Raw genomic sequence first — 23,012 nt, forward strand, 5'->3', positions numbered from 1 at the left:
AACCAACCTTTCATTCATTAAGTAAGACTTGTAGAAGTCCTTAAGATACTTCTTTCAATGAATATTTTTAATATATGTAATTATAAAGTAGGTTATATCAGTATATCATATGCTTAGAAGATGTTAATACATTTTCATTAATGATTAGATTATGTGACCTTGCAATAAGGGACAAACATAACATTTGCAGTAGCCCCTACTTTTCCTAATTCTTCCAAACTACAGTTTCTGATACTTCCTTCTACTTGTAGGCTTGGTCACATTAACCCCATGTCTCATTTCTCATTCCAACTTCCTCTCTCACTGTTGTTCTAACACACACACACACACACACACACACACACACACACACACACAAAATCACACAATCTTTGAAAAGGTAGACATATCATCAGCTCTACTCCCTAACTAGCAGAGCCTAGAATTAGTCTTGTTTCCCATATACCTGATATCCACTAGGCTGGGGATGAGAATGAGCATCTTAATCATGGCTGACACTATACTGTCTCATTATCATGTGACTAAACTCAGAGCTAGAATGAGAGATTTGCCAGCCAGGGACAATAAAATATTATAAGAATCGTTATTATTACTGGAAATATAATGAGAAAATGGATAATCAGAACTCTTCTCAAGAAGAATACTATATTCCATTGGTAGGAATGAGCCACCTTAGAAGGAAGGAGAAATAAGACTATCAAGGAAGCTAAACTGCCTTCCAAAGAGTAAGGTCTTGCTAACTGCTGGACTTTTTTGTGTTATTTTATTTTATTTTGGAGTATAGTTGATTAACAATGTTGTGTTACTTTTGGGTGTACAGCAAAGTGATTCAGCATTTATTCTTTTTCAAATTATTTTCCCATTTAGGTTATTACAGGATATTGAGCAGAGTTCCCTGTGCTATACAGTAGGTCCTTGTTGGTTATCTATTTTAAATATAACAGTGTGCTGATTCACTTTGTTATAAAGCAGAAATTAACACACCATTGTAAAGCAATTATACTCCAATAAAGATGTTTAAAAATATATATATAACAGTATGTATATGTCAATCCCAAACTCCCAATCTATCCCTCCCCCACCCTTCCCCCCCCAGCTGCAGGACTTTCAAGGTGAATAAGTTTGGAACTATGGTTGTCTTGCTCAGAAACACATTAGGATGACTGGGCGCTGCCACCATTATTTCTTAGGTTCTATATTCCCTGCCTGCCCCTGGCCTTTCCTTTCAATCAGTTGTTCTCAATGTGAGATTTCCAGAGCTACAGTATCAGTGGCTCCTAAAATCTTGTTAGACATGCATATTGTCAGGCCTTTCCCCAGACCTACTAAATCAAAACCTCTAGGGTGGAACCCAGAACTCTATGTTTTAACAAGTCTTCCAGGTGATGCAGATACATTCTCCAACTTCAGAGACATTGCTCTAATGGTTGAATAAAAATTGAAGGGTAATGAACAAAAATAATGGGTGTTAAATTATTAGTCTTCCCAAGACACTATGCTACAGATAGTATTCCATCCCTGACTCTGAGGAAAAGAAGCCCTGATTTATAGTGTTTGCCAATTTCTGAGATATAAATATTCCCACTCTGGCTACCAACATGATGTCACCAAACACAGAGTTGTGAAGAGATGTGTATAATCAGCTCTGGAGAACCTGTGTAAGCCAGCCACAGCACACCACTGCCAGAAGCTCATAGTAGTCCAAATAATCCCTATGACCCAATCCACCCGATTTTTAAAGGTAGAACTATTAAAATAAAAATATGAAACTACAGCAAATTTGAGAAGTTAACATAGTTAATGTATACCATTCATTTTTCAACAAAAATATATTGGGTATCTACTAGCTATCAGGTACTTATAGGCACTATGATAGAACAGTGAGCCAAATAAACAAAAACTCACATCCTCATGGTGCTTCCATTATAAAGGGCAGACCACAGGCATAAGAGATCAGTAAAGATGGTGATAGGTGCTATGGAGAAAAATTAAAGGAGATGAATATGTAGGTTCTTAATTTTAAATAGTATGGTCAGAGAGAATCTCACTGACAAGCAGACATCTGAGCACGGGCCTGAAGGAACTGAGGAAAGAATTTTTCATGGAGAGGCAACAGCAAGTACAAAGGTCCTGAGGCAGGAAAGTACTTAAAGGTCTCAAGGCACAGCAATGAGATGACATGAGAGAATGGCAAGAGCTTTCACATTGAGATGGGAGCCAATGGGGTGTTTTAAGCAAAGGAGTGACATGACTTGATATAATTTTAATAGGATCACTCTGGCTCATGTGTAGAGAATGGATTGTTCCCATGCAAACTGAATGAAGTATGTAAACAGGGAGGCTGTGTGAGAAGATATTACCACAACCCAGGTGAGAGATGGTAGTAGACTGAGCCAGAGTGATAGCAATGGAATTCAAGAGAAATGGTCAGATTCTGAATGTGTTTTGAATATAAAGGCACCAGATTTGCCAATGAACCAGGTGTGGGGCATAAAAGAAAGAAAAGAATTAATGATGACTCCAAGGTCTTAAAGTTGAGCAACTGGAGGGATTCGGGTGGCATTAGATGAGATGGGGAACCTTTGGTAGGAGAAGACTGAGGAATTCAGTTTTGGACATGTTATGTTTGAAATGACTATTATATATCCAACAGAAGCTATATAAGTAGTACATGTAAGAGCTCAGAGTTCATGGGAGAATTCTGGGCTAGAGCTGTACATTTGGTAAATCAGGAAATAGATGGCGTTTAAAGCCATGAGACTGAACGACCAGAACAGTCAGTTCAGGCACAGGATGGAAGAAGTCCAAGAATTGAGTCTTAGGATAAACCAGTAAAGGTGGTAAAGACAGGAACCAGAAAAGGGGGATCTCTTGGTTCATAGCATCTGTGCCTACAATTTGATATAGAATTAGTTGAGTAATGAACACTGAGTACCTACTAAATGCCAGGCACTATTTCAAGTAAAGTGGCAAAGTCTTATAATACTAAATTGGATTAATAATGAAGACAGGATTGACAGGCAAAAACCCTACCCTTGCTAAGGAAGGGTGATTTTAGTTAAAATACCCCAGTTTCCAAATAAAGGGTATCCAAATTAAGAAGATTCACTGTTCCCATTCAAATTGGAAAAAGAAATTAAAAAAATAAAAAATCCAATATAATTTTAAACTTTTATTTCACTTATCTCAACTGCCAACTCCACCAAGAAATATGTCCTGAGTGTAATCCTTCAAAATTAGCCATGCATTTGGTCTACCACTCCATAAACCCTCCTGGGTAATGCCCAACTGTACGTTAACACTCTCTCTTCTTAACCTTCCACAAAAGTAGGTTCGGCTTACTCACAGCACTCAACTTCAGTTTGTAATCGTTGTTTCCAGATTTTTAAAAATTCTTTGTCCTTCCTTCCTTTCTTTTTACTCAACATTTATGCCATCAACAATTAAGAATGTACTACGGGGGCTTCCCTGGTGGCGTAGTGGTTGAGAGTCCCCCTGCCGAGGCAGGGGACACGGGTTCGTGCCCCGGTATGGGAGGATTCCGCATACCACGGAGCGGCTGGGCCCGTGAGCCATGGCTGCTGGGCCTGCGCGTCCGGAGCCTGTGCTCCGCAGCAGGAGGGGCCACAGCAGTGAGGGGCCCACATACCGAAAAAAAAAATAAAAAATGTGCTACGTACTATCCTCAGGACATGTGATCTTTACAGTTGTTCATATCTCTAACCTCCTGGTAGGTAGCTTTGCAGATTTTAGGAAGCCAATTAAATATCAGGCAATTTAAAGAATAAATTTATCAGCAGTTGTTAATTAAAATGCCCTCCTTGTCTTTTTTCTAAAGTTAAATATCTGTGTCAATCCATATGCAGAGCCCAAGTAATAGAACAATGAAAGAAAATTTGGTGGCGTGGAAGGAACACTTGCAGCACTGTTAGCAGCTCCCAATTTCAATACTTACTTATAAAAGAGAAAGACAAAGAGTTGCTGTGAGTGTCAAAGCAACATGCACAAATGCAGTTCCAACAATACAATCAGACTTCATTCTTTACGTAAATTTTATCCTCTTGCTTCTGTCATCAAGAATCAGAATGAGTATGCTCCTCCAGTTTGCATTTTCAAAAGTGGGAGTTTGTTCCCAACTGGCTGACTTACTCCCAGGATTATCTCATCAGACACTGTATCCTGCCTTTTGGGTTTGTTTGTTTGTTTTGTTTGTTTCAAGCCAAAGTTTAATTATTTCCCAACAAAGAAGCAACATCTACTGTTGTATATATGATCAAAAGATTACATTCTGCACCAAATATTTTTTAACTTTTTCATAATATTCACTTTCTTTTTCCCAAGGAAAATTATTTTTTAAAAATCTTGGGGAAATCTTTCTATAATCTCAAGTTACAATGATCAGAACTCAATATTTTATTTGTCTGTAGGGTTATATTTGTGCAAAATATCCTCTCATATAGGAAATAAAATTATATAAGTGAATATGGCATATCGCCTTAGCATTGGATATTATCAATGATATATGATATAATAATATCATAGTAGGTTTTTTTTTTAATTTCTTCATTTAAACTATTAGTTTTTTTCTGCAGAAGATAAACTCTTCATGTTTGGATTTGGAACCCATGAATACATAGAAAGCAATAATTCTGCAATTAAATTTGTGGACCAAAAACTCCATGCTTTTTCTCTTCTGTTGACAAAAGGACCTAAACAAAATTACAGTCTGTTGATAAATATGTAATAAATATATTTATTCAAAGGAGTAAAGGAACAAGAGTTTATCAAAGATGTGTTTCATCCATCAAGAACTATATGAAGTTCTTAATTGTATGTTTCTATGTATAAACTACAGACATTGGAAGCAAAGCACTTGAAAACATTTAAGTTGCCTTGCGCTTCAGAAATTTTACAAAAACTTACTTGGTTACTTATGCCAGAAAAATAAAATAAAAAAACAGGTTTTACTCCTTCTGTTCTTTTTATAATTCAATACATCACAATATATTTTAAGTAGAATAAATCACTTACGAGCACTGTCTATTAGAGGCCCATTCATAAATAAAGAGGAATAGAACTAGAAAATTCCACATCCTGAAACTTTCATAGATTTCTAAGAATTGGAAATAAAAAATGTATACAAATGTTCCCAATAACAAATTGAAAGCCACTGTCGACTAAAAGCATATAAAATATATGACTTTGCTTTTAATATTTTACTTTTAATGAAATAGATATGCAGAACAATACATAGAACACATCGTTATCACAGTTTATAATCAGTAGTAAAATTAAAAACTCATGTATTCATCACACAGGTCAAGAATAGGGCATTGCCAGCACTCCAACAAATAGAGAACTGCTTCTTCATGGAAGAAGGAAGGAAGGGAAGAACAAAGGAAGCCAGGGAAAGGCACAAACTCTACCTAAACTATATGTGATAATTACAGCTATAAGTACAGAGAGTGGGAACCATGAGAAACCTACAGACCACATCTTCTAATTTCATAATAAGGTTAATAAGATCTTTGTCGAACAGAAGGACTAAATCACTGTTTTCCAAAGTTCACCCCCTTGGAAACCAAGTCCCCAAAGAGGTTATCTCAAAAAAAATTCTATAGTCAAGTGTATAACCGATGCACATCAGAATGATTCACAATACACATTAGTATATTAAAGCCCCAGAAATCTTGAAGTAAAAAGATCTCTAACTTTTTTTGACACAACTTTCCTAAACTTCCATAGAACACTTTGTGTCAGAAATTATCTAAATAAAGCAGTTCTGGGCTAATTTAAGTTAGTATTAACAATGTATCTTTTATGTCCCCAAGCCTGTGAAGTATTTTCTTTCTTTTCGCTTTCGCCCTATAGAATCCACAGTTGATTCAGCTTAAAGTAACTCTAGAGTTTTTGAGGGTTTTTTCCCCATTATCAAATGAAGCTTCACTTTGACATTTTTATCACTTCCTATTTAAATCTTGAGAGAAGTCCTTTCATTTACTGAATTGCTTTTTCAATGTCTTACATTTCATCCAGACTCTCAAGTACTTTTGAAGAATTATATTTTATAATACTAGGGTATTGAGAAGAAATATTTCCTTCTTCCTATACATTTATTTTGCTTTTCTAACCACGTCTGACAGAACGTACCTTTGCATTCTTTGAAGGCTCTTTCAAGGTGTGTTGACATGTCAGTCGATGGTCTAGCAACTCTATTAAAGATTTGTAGTTGTTAAAGTGCTTCTTTTCTAAAAATCCATACATGACTTGAAAAATCAGTCCAGAGAGTTCTACATTTCAACCCTCTCACCTATTCTCTAATATCAGTTTCTCTGTCAAAATGAAGTTTCTCTGTCAACTGGAGACTTGGTTGACCAGAATATACCATTCCCCAACTAGCCTGAGATACCAAGGTGTTACTTCACTGTCCAAAGTTGTCACTTTACTGCTCTACCCAGACCTGCAGCACCCCCATGCTTACAACCTCCTCTATTATTATTTGAAATATCAAGAGAGTTAAAATGATACAATTAAAAGCAACTTTAAATAATCATAATGTTAAACACGCCTATTTCAAACAACATTTTTTGTGCTTCTGCTGGACATTCTGGAAAAAACCCTGGCACAAAGTAGGAGGCATGGAGGTGGGGAACAGGATGCCAGTTAATAATAACAGACCTACATTATTTACAAAAAACATTTGATTATAATTTTTTAAATAAAATATATCCTTAAGTATACAAAACCTGATCGTGAAATTGTTCTAGTCACTATTATTGCATTAAAATCACTGCAAAACTTAGTGGCGTAAAATGAGCATTTTTAGAATGACCACAGAAACTGTGGGTCATGAATTCATGTTGAGTACAATTTGTTGCTGCTCTTTGATATTTTGGGCCTCAGCTGGGAGAGACTCAAATAACTGGAACTAGGACAGCTAAGGCTGGGGACCCACTTCCAAGATGGTTTCTTTACATACATGTGTGGCACCTTGGAAAGGATGGCTGGAAAGCCGGGGTCAGGTGAGATGATTAGCTGAGCATATCTACACATGGGCTTTCCAGCCTGGGGGCCACAGCATAGTCAGACTTCTCACATTGCAGCCCATTGTATCAAAAAAGAAGTCAGAACACACAAAGCCTTTTATGATCTGGTCTCAGAAGTCTCAAAGTGTCACTTCAGCCATATATTCTTGGTTTCAGCAGTCACGATCTCACCCAGATACAAGGGGAGCGGACATAGATCCCGTATCTCAATGAAATAACTGTTAAAGAACTAATTTAAGCTGGCATAGAAATACTTTACAAAAAGCTTCTAACATTTTCTCCAGCAAAAGAACTTCTAGATTTCCTATCTCGGAACCACCTGAGATAAAGTGAAGTGGTATGATAGGATGATTTGGGGCAACTTGGAATATAAACTCTCAGAGAAAAACAACAGAGCTTGAGAGTTGAACCATGAGAGAAAACTGAGTATTAGTGAGGGGGTTGCTATCTTCATTTTTGCAGAAAAGAGAAAAATAAACAAATACAAACTATGAGGCTTGATTGAAAAGCGAAGAAGAGACCTTATAATATGTAAGATCCAATCGAAGTTTCCCGTATTACTGGCATTAATCAGAATGGTTACCACAATGTATTAGTAAAGAGCACACATTGCCCTGAATTAGAAATTCATATCTGGGGTAACAGACTAATCCTTCATAAGATACCAATGAATCAACTCATCAAGTGGATATATGCATTTGTGCCCTCATTCAGTGTTAGTCTATCCATCTACTCATACAGTCCTTCAACAAACAAGTAATGAGTACTTCCTATGTTCTTGTACTGTCCTGTTTGCTGAGAACACATTGATAGATGGTATTGTTAGTTCCTACTCTTACACAACTCAGTCTAGAGCAATTTTCATACTTGTTCAGCTTCCTTTTTTAAGCAATCCTGTCACAGAAGCTTAAAATCTACAGGTGTTAATAAAATGTGAGTGAAATAACAGACATCCAAAGAACTAAAAGTCACTAAGCAGTGTATAAATGAGTCATGAAATAAATGGTATGCATAGTAAGTAATTTAATTTCAGACTACAAAGGATCACTGTGGAACTAGGCAAACTAAGAAGACTTCATGGAGGTGTTCTAGAGATTTGTCCTCTAAAAAGAGATAACTAAGGACCAGATACTGAGATTTATTTGTACCAATTATATATTTTCAAAGGTATGTAAAAATTAAGAATTTCCACATAACAAATGAAGTATAAGAAATGTTCTATGCCTTTAAGTTTATCCAAGCCAAGCTATATTTAGCTCCCAGTGTCCCTTGGCCAAGTTTGGTGTAAAGAACAACATCAATAATTTTTTGTGTTTTACTGCTATATTTCACTCCCCTGCACACCTCTCTCTCTCTCTCTCTCTCCCCCACACACCCTCCATTCTTCTCACTCATTTATTGTACCAAGATATCAGATCTTACAAAGGCCAAGAAAAATAGAGGATGTTCTTAACCAGTGGTTACTCTTGGCCATTTTACAGCACTCACTGTCCTTGTTAACATAGTTCATTCAGAGGTGGACAATGCTGCTATGGGCTCAATTCCATGTTATCAAAACTGTCTCTATGGACTTTCTACTAGTCTGTCAAGTCAATGTTGGGCTTACTGCCCAACTTCCTGGGCACTTTCACAAAGAAAGCTAGTATAAACTTTCCTCTGGGGTAAGGAGATCTAGAACATGTGAAAACACAAAGCTGACCTTTCTGTCCAGAAAGTGTATAACTTTTTCTTTATTCTGTTGTTGGTAAATCTATTCCAGCAAAAAGCCTAAGAACAAGGTAATAAAATTATCAATACATTGTCCTGCCACAAGTGATAACTGCACTTTTTCTTTTATTTAATTGTTACCAACTTTCAGAAAAGAACTACCTTGCGAAAAGGGGAGATTAAAGCACATGAATCTTGAATACCTATTAGCTACCCAAATATGAGAGAAAATGTGTAAATGGCCTTGGTAATAAGAAAATGAAAAGGCATTTCTGTTTAGTGATACATCTAACATACCTAATATCAATCATTTTTGCTCTAATTCTGCTATCATTTATAAACTATTTGGTATTCATTGTAATTTATCCAATCATAACAAATTCATTTGACATTTGGAGATTGTAGACTGAAAATTGTCATACAATTTGTATATTTTTCAGGGTCAACTGCTCACCAATACTATGAATTTTTTTCCTACTTTGAAAACTCAGCTGAAACAATAGTTTTTCATAATTGACAAGAAGCACCTAGCAGTAATCCTGGTTTTTTCCCTCCTTTTGCATTTTCGATGGAGGCACTTTTAATGCAGCATCTCAGCAGCAGAGATTGCCACTGTTAACATGTTGATTCAATCTGTCTTCAATCTATACCACCAACTGAGGAATATTAACCATATTTTACATTTCAGTAGTCAATCTGCCTATTCTATTTATTTTGTGAATGAAATAGCTTGGTATAATTCTTGGTGGTCATATTAACAAATGGTGTCATTATTGGTATAAAAATAATAACACTGCATTTAAATATGATTTCTCTGTTGAGAGCCTCATTTTGCAGGAAGTTAAAATCACTCCCATCAGGGATATAACAAAGTTAAGTGTTTTGCCCAGCACACTGAGCTATTAAGATAATCAAAAAACTTTTTTCCTACATTCCAATCTTTATAACTTAACTTCATCCCTGCTCCTCACTGAACACTGTCTATAAATGAATATACTCTGCACATTGTAACTACATCTGCCAAAACAAGCTGCACAGAACCATGGATTTGTGGAACATAATTGCTCAAAAATTCTCCGGCAGTTTTGAAACTCGGTTGCACATTGGAATCACCTGGGGAGCTCTAAAAAATGCTGCTGCCTGGGTCACGCCCTAGAGATTCTAATTTAATTGGTATAGCTGACGCCTAAGCATCAGTATTTTTAAAAGCTCCCCAGGTGATTCTAATACACAGCCAAAACCGAGAACCACTGTGCTAAACCCCTGTTTTACAGATGAAACAATTAACCCTATCAGTGACGCATATAAATTTGATGTTAGAACTAAAGCTAAAACTCAAGTTTTCAAAATTCCAGTTAATAACTCTTTTCACTAACTCAAGGGTTTTCATTTGTGTTTCTCTGGGCCTAGGGTTCCTCGGAGATACTTCAGGGGCAATGGAAACAACAGAGTTGAAAGAGCAGAGGTCTTATCCCAATTACCCCCTAACAAGAAAAGCTTCAATTTCTCTGTTTTAAATGTTGGACTGAAGGCTTCCCTGGTGGCCCAGTGGTTGAGAGTCCGCCTGCCGATGCAGGGGACACGGGTTTGTGCCCCAGTCCAGGAAAATCCCACATGCCGCGGAGCGGCTGGGCCCGTGAGCCATGGCCGCTGAGCCTGCGCGTCCGGAGCCTGTGCTCCGCAACGGGAGAGGCCACAACAGCGAGAAGCCCGCGTACCACAAAAAAAAAAAAAAAAAAAAAGAAGAAGAAGAAATTATGACTTTTCAAAGATAACCCCAGGCCAGTGGATAAAGCTATATATATTAAAATGTAAATCTGGGGATTTGATCAGTTTAAATCTAACACAATGAAGAGTCCTTAGGGCCTAAGTGACTGCTTTTAACATCCCAGTGTGTATTTTATAACTCTTAAGGAGGACTGTGTCTGGGGATTTGATCAGTTTAAATCTAACACAATGAAGAGTCCTTAGGGCCAGAAAGTGACTGCTTTTAACATACCAGTGTGTATTTTATAACTCTTAAGGAGGACTGTGTCCTTCCACAGTGTGAAGTAGATTGAGAATGCCCTGAGGAACCTAATTCTGAGAAGATAAGTGGAATTTTCATTAAGCAAACAAGAAAGGGAAGCTGGACAGAGTGGAAGGTCAGGAGAGGAGTCCAGAAAAAACTGTAAGGACAAGGACAGGAAAGTTGGATAGAAAATGCTAAGACAGGAACTCTGGTTCCTGATAAAAACTAGACTTACACTTATTTTATAGGCTAAATGATAAAGGCATACAACCTGAGAAGAAGAGAAAGTGGAGAACAGCTGTTTCATCATCATAATCTCTGTCTAGAACACCTCCATCCATTTTATCTTTGGAGTAGGCTGGAGCAATGAAGTTAAACTACAGTGCTGAACTTGGCTATTCATAAGCTATGATACCAGCTAAGACTCAATCAACATCTACCAAAATCTTGGAAGTTGCTACTTAACATTTGTCTCTATAGTTTTATTTATTCATTATTTCTGCCTTAGGATTTCCAGCAAATATCCGCTCTTTTATTTTTATTTTGATACATTTATATTTCCCACTACTACATAAAATCTGAAATAGAATCTCATTGATAATTTTGTTATTAATAACTGGAAATGATAATTTATAATAAGAATAGTTATCATACATTGATCACCTTCTACATGCCAAAAAATGAGTGTCACCCTATAAATATTATCCTTAATCACCACAAAAACACTATGAAGCTAATGTTGCTATCTTCTTTCTTCTCATGGGGAAGCTTGGGCTCAATAAGGTTATTTTGTCCAAGGTTACACAATTTTAATCTATTTTTGTCAAGATTTCCAAAGCCTGTGTTCTTTCCTCTACTACACTATGCTATTTCATTCTCTCCAAAGACCCCTGAATCAAGTGGAAATGCCCCGATGTTTCTGAAATATGTAGGCCAGCAATATTAAGCATATTTGAAGCTACATTTTTCCATTTATGTGACTCCATTTTCCTTTGTACCCAGATACCCTTGGGAAACTACTACTTTACCATGAGTTGCAGATTAAAGTAAAATAAAAAAGTAATCATAAAAAGCATTTCATGACATAGGAGGATGTTCATTTCTGAATAAGACTTGACAAAATTTCATCAAATTTTATGAGCTTTAAGCATCGTATGTTAATGAATCTGGAAGGTTATCTAACATAATACTTAATCTTCTGCTTATCTACCTTATAGCAGACAAACATACTTATTTTTGAAAATCTTTTTTTCTTTCCTTTTGCAGAATATCCAGTAAAAATTTGACATTGTTATCACTGAGTTTAAAATGCTACATGATTTCCTATTAAAATTCTTAAAAATATAATATAGAGGTCCCTTTTTTCTCCCATTTACCAAGGATGCATATCTTAACTCATCTTCTCTAAAATAAATCTACCACTGTATAAATCTAACCTAACATTAAAGTAAGATTAGAAGATCACAAATCTAACATAACACTAAAGTAAGATTTTGCTAGATCATTTTGTATTACAAACCCTGTATGCAGAGTTTTATTAATGGCTGATACTTACTTGCAGTATAATAAATATTCAGCTTCCCAAGGGTGACTTCATTCCAGTTTTATCTTCTTCCATATTTAAATCCTGTACCAGCCATCTCTGCTTACTGAAACAAAAAGAGTTAAAAATTACTGAGTACTTAATATATCCTAGGTATTTTAATCATTTTATTTTTTCAATATGCTTTTCTTTTTTTTAATTTTTATTGGAGTATAGTTGATTTACAATGTTGTATTAGTTTCAGGTGTACGGCAAAGTGAATCAGTTACACATATACATATATCCACTCTTTTTTTTAGATTCTTTTCCCATATAGGTCATTACAGAGTATTGAGTAGAGTTCCCTGTGCTATACAGCAGGTTCTTAGTAGTTATCTATTTGATATATATTCAACAGTAGCATGTATATGTCAATCCCAATCTATCTACCCAGCCCCCCACTTATCCCCTGGTAAACCATAAGTTTGTTTTCTATACCCGTGACTCTGCTTCTGTTTTGTAAATAAGTTCATTTGTACTCTTTTTTTAGATTCCACATATAAGCGATATCATATGATATTTGTCTTTATGTGTCTGACTTACGTCACCCAGTATGACAATCTCTAGGTCCATCCATGTTGCTGCGAATGGCATTAGTTTTTCTTTTTATGGCTGTGCAATATTACATTATATATATAATGGAATATTATATAATAATAATAATAATATAATTATAATTATATATAATTATTGTATTATAATATATTATAATGGAATATATATACACATACCATATCTTCTTTATCCATTCCTCTGTTGATGGACATTTAGGTTGCTTCCATGTCCTGGCTATTGTAAATAGTGCTGCAATGAACATTGGGGTGCATATATCTTTTTGAATTATGGTTTCCTCAGGGTATATGCCCAGTAGTGGGATTGCTGGGTCACATGGTAGTCCTATTTTTAGTTTTTTAAGGAACCTCCATAGTGTTCTCCGTAGTGGTTGTACCAATTTACATTCCCACCAACAGCATAGGAGGGTTTCCTTTTCTCCACCCCCTCTCCAACATTTATTGTTTGTAGATTTTTGATGATGGCCATTCTGACCAGTGTGAGGTGATACCTCATTGTAGTTTTGTTTTGCATTTCTCTAATAATTAGTGATGTTGAGCAACTTTTCATGTGCTTTTTTGCCATCTGTATGTCTTCTCTGGAGAAATGTCTATTTAGATCTTCCACGCATTTTTCGATTGTTATTTGTTTTGTTGATATTGAGCTGCATGAGCTGTTTGTATATTTTGGAGACTAATCCCTTGTTGGTTGCTTAGTTTGCAAATATTTTCTCCCATTCTGAGGGTCGTCTTTTTGTTTTGTTTATGGTTTCCTTTGCTATGCAAAAGCTTTCAAGTTTAATTAGATCCCATTTGTTTATTTTAGGTTTTATTTTCATTACTCTAGGAGGTGGATCAAAAAAGATCTTGCTGTGATTTATGTCAAAGAGTGTTCTGCCTATGTTTTCCTATAAGAGTTTTATAGTATCCAGCCTTATATTTTAAACAGAACATCTTGATTTATCCTCATGACAGATCTATAAAGGATATACAAATATTACCCCCATTTTACAGATAAGAAAACTGAGTTTAAGTAATATACTCAAATTTATTCAGTTAACAAGTATAGAGCATGGATTCAAATCCAAGTAGTCTTAACTCGAGAGCCTTTTGATGACTTAGCTACTCTCTAACATATAACTTTCACTCCCTTTGGCCCCTTCTCTTAGTCTGCCTTAAGTTATTGTAATACCTCACTGCCTGCACAAATTCAGAAAATAAAGGACAGAGTCTCTATCTCTTTTATTCCTTTTATCATCTTACTATTTCCCAAGATAAGACCCGGACAAAATAGTTCAACTTGAATTAAATTATTAAATTAATTAGATGAATCATTTATTCATTCCATAAATATCTATTAAGCATGTCTCTGTGCCAGTTATTGTGATATAATATATGATAGAGATAGAATGGTCAACAATGTAGGTAAGGGTCTTCTTTACCCTCCTAAAATGAATATTCTAATTTGGTGACATTATATTTATAAACTAATTCTAGGTGGTCAGTGATTTTGTTGTTACACTTTTAGTTGTCAGTGAAAGAAACACAATCAAAACTAGCTTAAGTTAAAAGGTAACTTAATGACTTACATTGCTGAGAAATCTAAGAGGTGACTGACTTCAGACACAATTCGATCTAGGGTGTCAAAAATGCCATCAAGAAGTATTCTCTCTCTCTCCCCGACCCCTTTCTCTCTCTCTCTCCCTCTCTCTCTCTCTCTCTCCCTAATTTCTGCTTTCCTCATTCTGTTTTATCCTTAGGCAGAGCTCTCTCCATGTGATGGCAACAAGAGCTCCCAGGTACTCCAACTTACATCCTAGCGACTAAGGGGCAGGAAAGTACTTTTTCCTTAAAGTTCCGGCAAACACTTTTGGTGGAGCTCTCATTGTCCATGTTTGGGTCACACATCCATCTCTAAACCAATCAAAATGGTCATATTCATTGGCCTTGCCTGATGTGCTCATAGCTCATCCCTGTGGTAGGGGGGTGGAGCCTAGAAAACTGGGGAAAAGGAAGAGTGCCAATAAACCACATAGCTACCACTATTAAGGAAACAAAAGTGTTAGCTCCTCCATAAACTCACTGGGCAAGAAACAGTTCTTTATCCTATCATTAAAAGAAATTACCCCTCATAAAATGATCACCACCACCAAAAAAGATTTTTTTAAAAACCTTAGTTTGAATCATTTTCTTGTATTGGTAACTCTACTAAACACACCCATGATATTTAACCCATTAGTTTAAAAAAAGGGACAATCTCACCACAAAAGCAGCAGGCTATTAGCCAGATTCTAAACTGATGTATGCATTAAAATGGCTACAATTAAGAGCTATTTTTATTTTAAAAATCCAAATATTAACAAAACGTCTAATTGCTTCTTTTAGATAATTGGAATGATAATCTCTTCTACCCATACCACGTCCACAGAAAACCTTTCCTGAGCTCAGTTTAAACAATCTTTATTAGCATATCATCCGTTGATCCCAAAAATGCTTGATAAGTAGTATCACAAATTGGTACATAAAAAGTGAACTCAAAGTCAAACTGATTTACATATTAAAATTCTGAAAAACAGAATCGCACCAAATACAGCTATAATGTATAAAACACAGTGGTAGACTGAAATTAATGGGAAGGTCAGGGAATGGAAAGCAAATAGAAGTAACTGAAATACACTTTAATTCCTTTCACTTTGGCGGACTGAATACATAAGCAGTGAAAAATCACTTAGTTGATTATGGGAACACAGGGAGCAATCAAAGTTAAAAAAAAAACCAAAGGAGCAAGAAATCAGGGTAGCTAAAGGGAATAACTTGGCAACAGATGAGAAATAAAAATAAAGAAAGCAGCTGACAAACTGAAAAAGGTGACTGGGGAATCCTCAGGGCACAATGAGGGAAAGTGGGCTTTAACAAAATGTAGGGACAGACTTTCAGCTACAACCAAAAAGCTCATGAGATATTAACAATGAGCCCACTAGTTAAAAACAGAACTAAATGCAGCTGGTATAATTTCAGAGTCCAGTAGATAGCATCAATCCATAAGAAGAAAATCCATCAGGTATTATTAGTGAAGAATGTAAAGGTACCAAATTGTATATGCATACTGCATGAACTAGGCTAAGTATAGAGCAATAAAAAGGGGAGCTTAAGACACTTAAATAGGGCTTCCCTGGTGGCACAGTGGTTAAGAATACGCCTGCCAATGCAAGAGACATGGGTTCGAGCCCTGGTCCGGGAAGATCCCACGTGCTGTGGAGCAACTAAGCCCACGCGCCACAACTACTGAAGCCTGCACGCCTAGAGCCTGTGCTCTGCAACAAGAGAACCACCGCAATGAGAAGCCCACAGACCGCAGTGAAGAGTAGGCCCCACTCACCACAACTAGAGAAAGCACGCATGCAGCAACAAAGACCCAACTCAGCTAAAAATAAATAAATAAATAAATTTATTTAAAAAAAAAAGACAAATAAACAGACAATGAAACAAATAAACAGTATTGATGGGAGCCTCTTCTTTCTAAGGGATTTGGGATTATATCAGACAAGAAGTCCTCCTTAGGACAGTGAGCTCATGTAAAACAAAGAAATTCTCATTAAAATGCTGTTAAAGGAATGGAGACCCAGATTAGACTTCTACTTACATATCAACCTAATCTTTTTTTTTTAAGTGTAACAAAAAGAATTCTATATGTTCATCAAAGAACATTTTATTTTCTCTGGAGCACATAGCCAGACAGCATTTTGCAATTAGGTGGGAACATGTAAATGAGTTGTGAACAACAGAATGTGGGAGGAAGTGATAAATAATACTCCCATGCCTGGCCCTAAAATCTCTTGGGCTACCCTTCTAGTTCTTTCTCTCCTCTGTCCAAGGAAATGGTAGAGTCACCACATAAAAGGAGCCTGGTGCCCTGAGTGACTGCATGGAGAAGAGCCTCCCTGTGGACCCACAGCTAACTCTGACATAAATATTAAATGTTTATTTTATTAAACAGCTGATATCAACCTACCCTGGTTCATACACAAACGTAGGTCCAGAACTTACTGAAGAAAACTGAATTGTTTACATTATAAAACCAGATGATTTTTTAAAAAGAGAGCTAAGGAGAGACAAGAAGGTAGAGTCCTGAAGTACAGCTAAAGTATAGGGATAGATGAAGTGGAACAATTAGTGAGTTCACATTATTTGAAGTCGCAAAGGGGTATTTAAGAGAAAGGATGTCTAAAATAAACTCGAATTATATGCTGTGCTGTGCTGCATTGCAAATTAATCCCCTTCTTGGATGCTAAGTCTTCAGTAAAATTTGCTATATGCAAAGCCTTAAAAAATGTTATCTTGATAGTGAAAGGACTGTATCAGGGTGGTGTCACAGCACTGTACACAGGAGGTGAAACAAAGAGTGAAGATTAAGAATTTAGTAACAGCAGCTTCTTTACCCATTCTGTGAGGACAGCATCACCCTAAAACCAAAACCAGGTAAAGACATTACCAGAAAGAACCAAAAAAAAAACTACAGATCAATAACTCATGAATATAGAAATCAACAAAACATTAGAAAATCAAATCCAACAAGGTATAAAAGAATTATACAGCATGAAAAAATATGATTTATCTCAGGTAACAGTATTGGGAAAACTGGATATTCACATGCAAAAGAATGAAATTCGACCTCTCTCTTATATCACTAACAAAAAATTAACTGGAAATGGATTAAAGAATTAAATGTAAGCCCTAAAACCATAAAACTCCTAGAAGAAAATAGAGGAAATGCTCCTTGACATTGGCCTGGGCAACAATTTTTTGGACATGACACCAAAAGCAAAGGCAACAAAAGCAAAAATAAACACGTGGGAATACATCAAACTAAAAAGCTTTTGCTCAGCAAAGGAAACCAACAACAAAATCAAAAGGAAACCTATAGAATGGGAGAAAACATTTCCAAACAATATATCTAATAAGAGGTTAGTAACTAAAATATATAAGCACTCATACAAATTAATAGCAAAAACAACAATAATAATAATACAATTAGAAAATGGACAGAGTACCTGAATAGACATTTTTTGAAAGAAGACATACAAATGGTCAACAGGACATAAAAGGATGCACAACATCACTAATCATGAGGAAAATACAAATCAAAACAACCTTGAGGTATCACCTTATGCCTGTTAGAACGGCAATCATCAAAAAGACAAGGGATAGGGCTTCCCTAGTGGCGCAGTGGTTGAGAGTCCACCTGCCGATGCAGGGGACACAGGTTTGTGCCCCGGTCTGGGAGGATCCCACATGCCGCGGAGCGGCTAGGCCCGTGAGCCATGGTCGCTGAGGCTATGTGTCCGGAGCCTGTGCTCCGCAACAGGAGAGGCCTCAACAGTGAGAGGCCTGCGTACCGCAGAAAAACAAAAACAAAACAAAACAAAAAAAAGACAAGGAACAAATGCTGGTGGGAATGTGGAAAAAGGGAACCCTAGTGCCTTGTTGTTGGGAATGTAACTGGTACATCCACTATGGAAAACGGTATGGCGGTTCCTCAAAAAATTAAAACTAGAACTGCCATATGATCCAACAATTCCACTTCTGGGTATACATTTAAGGGAATGTTATCTTGAAGAGATATATGTACTCCCATATTCAATGCAGCACTATTCACAATAGTCAAGGTATGGAAACAACCTAAGTTTTTGTCAATGGATGAATGGATCAAGAAAATGTGGTATACATACAAAATAGAATATCATTCAGCTTTGGAAAAGAAGAAAATTCTATCATCTGTGACAACATGGATGAACCTGGAAAGCATTATGCTAAGTGAAATAAGTCAGGCAAGCAAAGAAAGACAAATACTGCATGGTATCACTTATATGTGGAATATTAAAAAAAAAAGTGTACTCATAGAAACAGAGAACAGAAATGTGGCTGCTAAGAACTGGGTTTGGGGAAAATAGGGAGAGGTTGGTAAAAGATTACCAACTTTCAGTTATAAGATGAATAAGATCTGAGGATCTAATGTATGACATCGTAATCACAGATGATAACACTGTATTGTATTATTGAAATTTGCTAAGAGAGTAGAACATTAGTGTTCTCAACAGAAAAAGGAGGGATAAAAGGTATTGCATCTTATATTCATTGTAAAAAAAAATTTAGAAAAAAACACAAAAATTAGAGAGCTAAAAATACTGACAGCCCATAATCCCAACACTCAGAGTATCACTAGTATCATTTTAACAATTATAATGTTAATAACTGATACTACCTTCTATATCCCTATTTTTTAACACTTAACGTTTAATCGCTGACCTTATCCTAATGTCCTGACAACCTCTTTGTAAATGTTATTTTAAGATAAATATGCCGTACCTGTAAATACCATTAAGTTACATAATCATTCCCCCCTAAATGGGAACATTTCAGTTGTTCTAATTTGGTTAAGTAGTATTGCAATAATAAAAATTATGCGTATACATGTTTTCTATAGTTTGCATTGCCTTAAGATAAATTTCTAAAAGATGAATTCTTAAGTCATGGTGAATCATATAAAATGAAGGCTGAAAACATATGTTGAATTAGAGAACTATAGTTACTTTTTGGAGATATCTTCTAGCTGTAATTACAACATTCTCAAAGAAGATACATAAGTACTGCTAAAATTAGCAATGGGCTGAAGGTATTGACATATTGTAAATTAATATTATATTCAAGTAGATTGGAGTTATTTCTTAAATCTGAAGGGAAGAGTCATAAAGGTTGGTTCTTTATCCAGTGGAATAGATTTTTGAGCTACTGTATTATTTGGAATGATCGATTTTAAGTACGTGGCATGACACACCCCTACATGCATCTTATTTCAAATGTCTAAGATGGCACAACCACTAGGCTTTCCTTATTGAGAAAAAGGCAGTATTTTTCAATCCAAAGAGACACTGAAAAGTTGTCTTAGCAAAAGATAAAGAACAAAAATATACGTTTTTCCTAAATTCCTTATTCAGAACCTGCATCCTTACGTTTACAACTAGTTTTACATAAGGTAGTCGCCTATCCCCGACTTTTCCTTCTACTTGAAATCCAGCTGCATTCCAGTTTGCTAATATGTGAAAGACCAGTTGCATCATAGGCTTGACTAAATATCATTTCAAATGGCACATTACAAGATCGCAAAATATATATTATAAACCAAAACAAAGAAACTGCTGAAGTCGTTAGAATAAAGGATGGTAGATTTACGTGTGATATTTCCAGCAAAACATCAACTCTTGAGTTCACTTTTAGGCAATATTCTGGGAACAAAGAGATGAGATTTAACTAGCCATATTTTAAAATACATACTACAACGACATTATTTTTAAACCATGGTACTCTCTTGAAAAAAAATAGAAACTTGAAAACAAATAGAAGTCAAGAAATAAATACACATGCATACAAAAATTAAGTATAAGATAAAGATGAGGTAATGACATTATTCCATAAATGATGTTGTAAAGCTGAATAGCTATCTGGGAAAAAAATAATTGCATCCATATCCCATACGTTATTCCAGTAAACATTTCAAAATATTAATACTTAAGTGAAAAATGAAACCAGTTCTGAAGAAAATAAGGGAAAAAACTTTCATAACCCAGGTTTGGAAGCTTTTCTAAGTATGACAAAACAGAGAAAGGAGAAAGATGGATAAATTGGACCTAATTTTTTTTTTAATATCTTTACTGGAGTATAATTGCTTTACAGTGGTGTGTTAGTTTCTGCTGTATAACAAAGTGAATCAGCTATATGTGTACATATACCCCCATATCTCCTCCTTCTTGCATCTCACTCCCACTCTCCCTATCCCACCCCTCTAGGTGGACACAAAGCACCGAGTTGATCTCCCTCTGCTATGCAGCTGCTTCCCACTAGCTATCTATTTTACATTTGGGAGTGTATGTATGTCCATGCCACTCTCTCACTTAATCCCAGCTTACCCTTTCCCCTCCCTGTGTCCTCAAGTCCATTCTCTACATCTACATCTTTATTCCTGTCCTGCCCCTCGGTTCTTCAGAACCAATTTTTTTTTTTTTAGATTCCATATATATGTGTTAGCATACAGTATTTGTTTTTCTCTTTCTGACTTACTTCACTCTGTATGACAGTCTCTAGATCCATCCACCTCACTACAAATAACTCAATTTCGTTTCTTTTTATGGCTCAGTAATATTCCATTGTATATATGTGCCACATCTTCTTTATCCATTCATCCAATGATGGACATTTAGGTTGTTTCCATGTCCTGGCTACTGTAAATAGGGCTGCAATGAACACTGTGGTACATGACTTTTCAAATTATGGTTTCCTCAGGGTATATGCCCAGTAGTGGGATTGCTGGGTCATATGGTAGTTCTATTTTTAGTTTTTTAAGGAACCTCCATACTGTTCTCCATAGTGGCTGTATCAATTTACATTCCCACCGACAGTGCAAGAGGGTTCCCTTTTCTCCACACCCTCTCCAGCATTTATTGTTTCTAGATTTTTGATGACAGCCATTCTGACTGGTGTGAGGTGATACCTCATTGTAGTTTTGATTTGTATTTCTCTAATGATTAGTGATGTTGAGCATCCTTTCATGTGTTTGTTGGCAATCTGTATATCTTCTTTGCAGAAATGTCTATTTAGGTCTTCTGCCCATTTTTGGATTGGGTTGTTTGTTTTTTTGATATTAAGCTGCATGAGCTGCTTCTATATTTTGGAGATTATTCCTTTGTCAGTTGCTTCATTTGCAAACATTTTCTCCCATTCTGAGGGTTGTCTTTTCGCCTTGTTTATGGTCTCCTTTGCTGTGCAAAAGATTTTAAGTTTCATGAGGGCCCATTTTTTTATTTTTGTTTTTATTTCCATTTGCACCTAATTTTTAAAAATAAAATCTATATGACAAAAAAAAACCCTCACACAAATAGTTATAAAGATAACAAAATGAGAACGTTTTTGTAATTCATATTACAATGGATTGACTAATATTTATCTAATATACAAATATTCTAACATTTCTCTAATATACAATATTCTTGTCAAAATATTCTTGTCAGTATTTTGCCTCTTAACAAGAATAATTTAAAAAACAATAGAAAACATAGGCAAAGAATATGAACATACATTTCACAGAGCTGTAAATACAGATGGCTCTTAAAAATGTGAAAAGATGCCGACCAAGGAAAAGGAATTAGAATTGTTGAACTTACCTTCAGGACTTATCATTATTCACAAATAATTAAAAGACAGGTATTTAGAAATAACAATGTCACCTATAATATTTTCAATTTGATAATGTTTGTTTAGTCTTCAGGTGACTTTCCATCACTATTTACTGCACCAAGTGAATTTGTTAGACCACTTGTACTGAATATAACTGAAAAGGAAAAAATAGAAAATTTTGCCAGAATTGGGGAAGAAGAAACAATTTGGCTAGGTTTTGTTTTTGTTTGTGCTTTTTTTAAGTTGAGTTCTGGGGGGAAGGGGATTGTCAACTTTTTAGAAATACATTATTAACAAATTCTGAAAAGTACAAAAAGCATCATAATAATCACCCATAATCATACCTGAAAGTGGATACACTGAGCATTTTAATGTAATTTCCCTCTCCATTTCCTCTATAAATATACATTCCTTTATGACACACACACACATACACCCAACACATACAGTATATACTATATACTATAGAATATATTATACAATGTAAAATCGCAGAATTTTCTAATCTGTATTTTTCACTGAACATACCATAAGCCAGGGAAAGAGCTTTAAACAGCTTTGAAGAAAATATAAGAGTATTTTATAGTACATGAGATAGCAGTTCCAAGACCTTATATAAGAATGGGAGGTTGGGGGAAGAGGGTTGAATTTCACTTTCTTCATAGCAATGTGTATGTGTCTGTTAGAGAAACCTATATTTTCTGTCCTCTTGTTTCCTTTCCATAGAGAAAGCCTTCCCCCAGAAATACCACTTCTCATTTCTTTCCCATGTGAGGCAGAGTGACTTATCTGATTAGTGAGTTTGAAAACAGAATTGTCCATGGGCAGCTCTGCTCTTTCAGCATTCTCTCTGTCTCCACGCAGGAAGCATTCATTCTCTTTGCATT

At 35.7% G+C, this 23,012-nt stretch overlaps 1 long non-coding RNA gene across 3 annotated transcripts in view; it reads right to left on the reverse strand.

Annotated features, from left to right (window-relative positions):
* Positions 1–23,012, reverse strand: part of LOC307188544 — a 273,241-nt gene that overhangs the window by 56,041 nt on the left and 194,188 nt on the right. For all 3 annotated transcript variants that reach the window (XR_013828980.1, XR_013828981.1, XR_013828982.1), the window contains exon 2: positions 12,320–12,413. This is a non-coding gene — a long non-coding RNA (uncharacterized lncRNA). The remainder of the gene's footprint in view (positions 1–12,319; positions 12,414–23,012) is intronic.

Source organism: Stenella coeruleoalba (genome assembly GCF_951394435.1).
Source record: "Stenella coeruleoalba genome assembly, chromosome: 7".
In the NCBI taxonomy this organism is placed as follows: domain Eukaryota; kingdom Metazoa; phylum Chordata; class Mammalia; order Artiodactyla; family Delphinidae; genus Stenella; species Stenella coeruleoalba.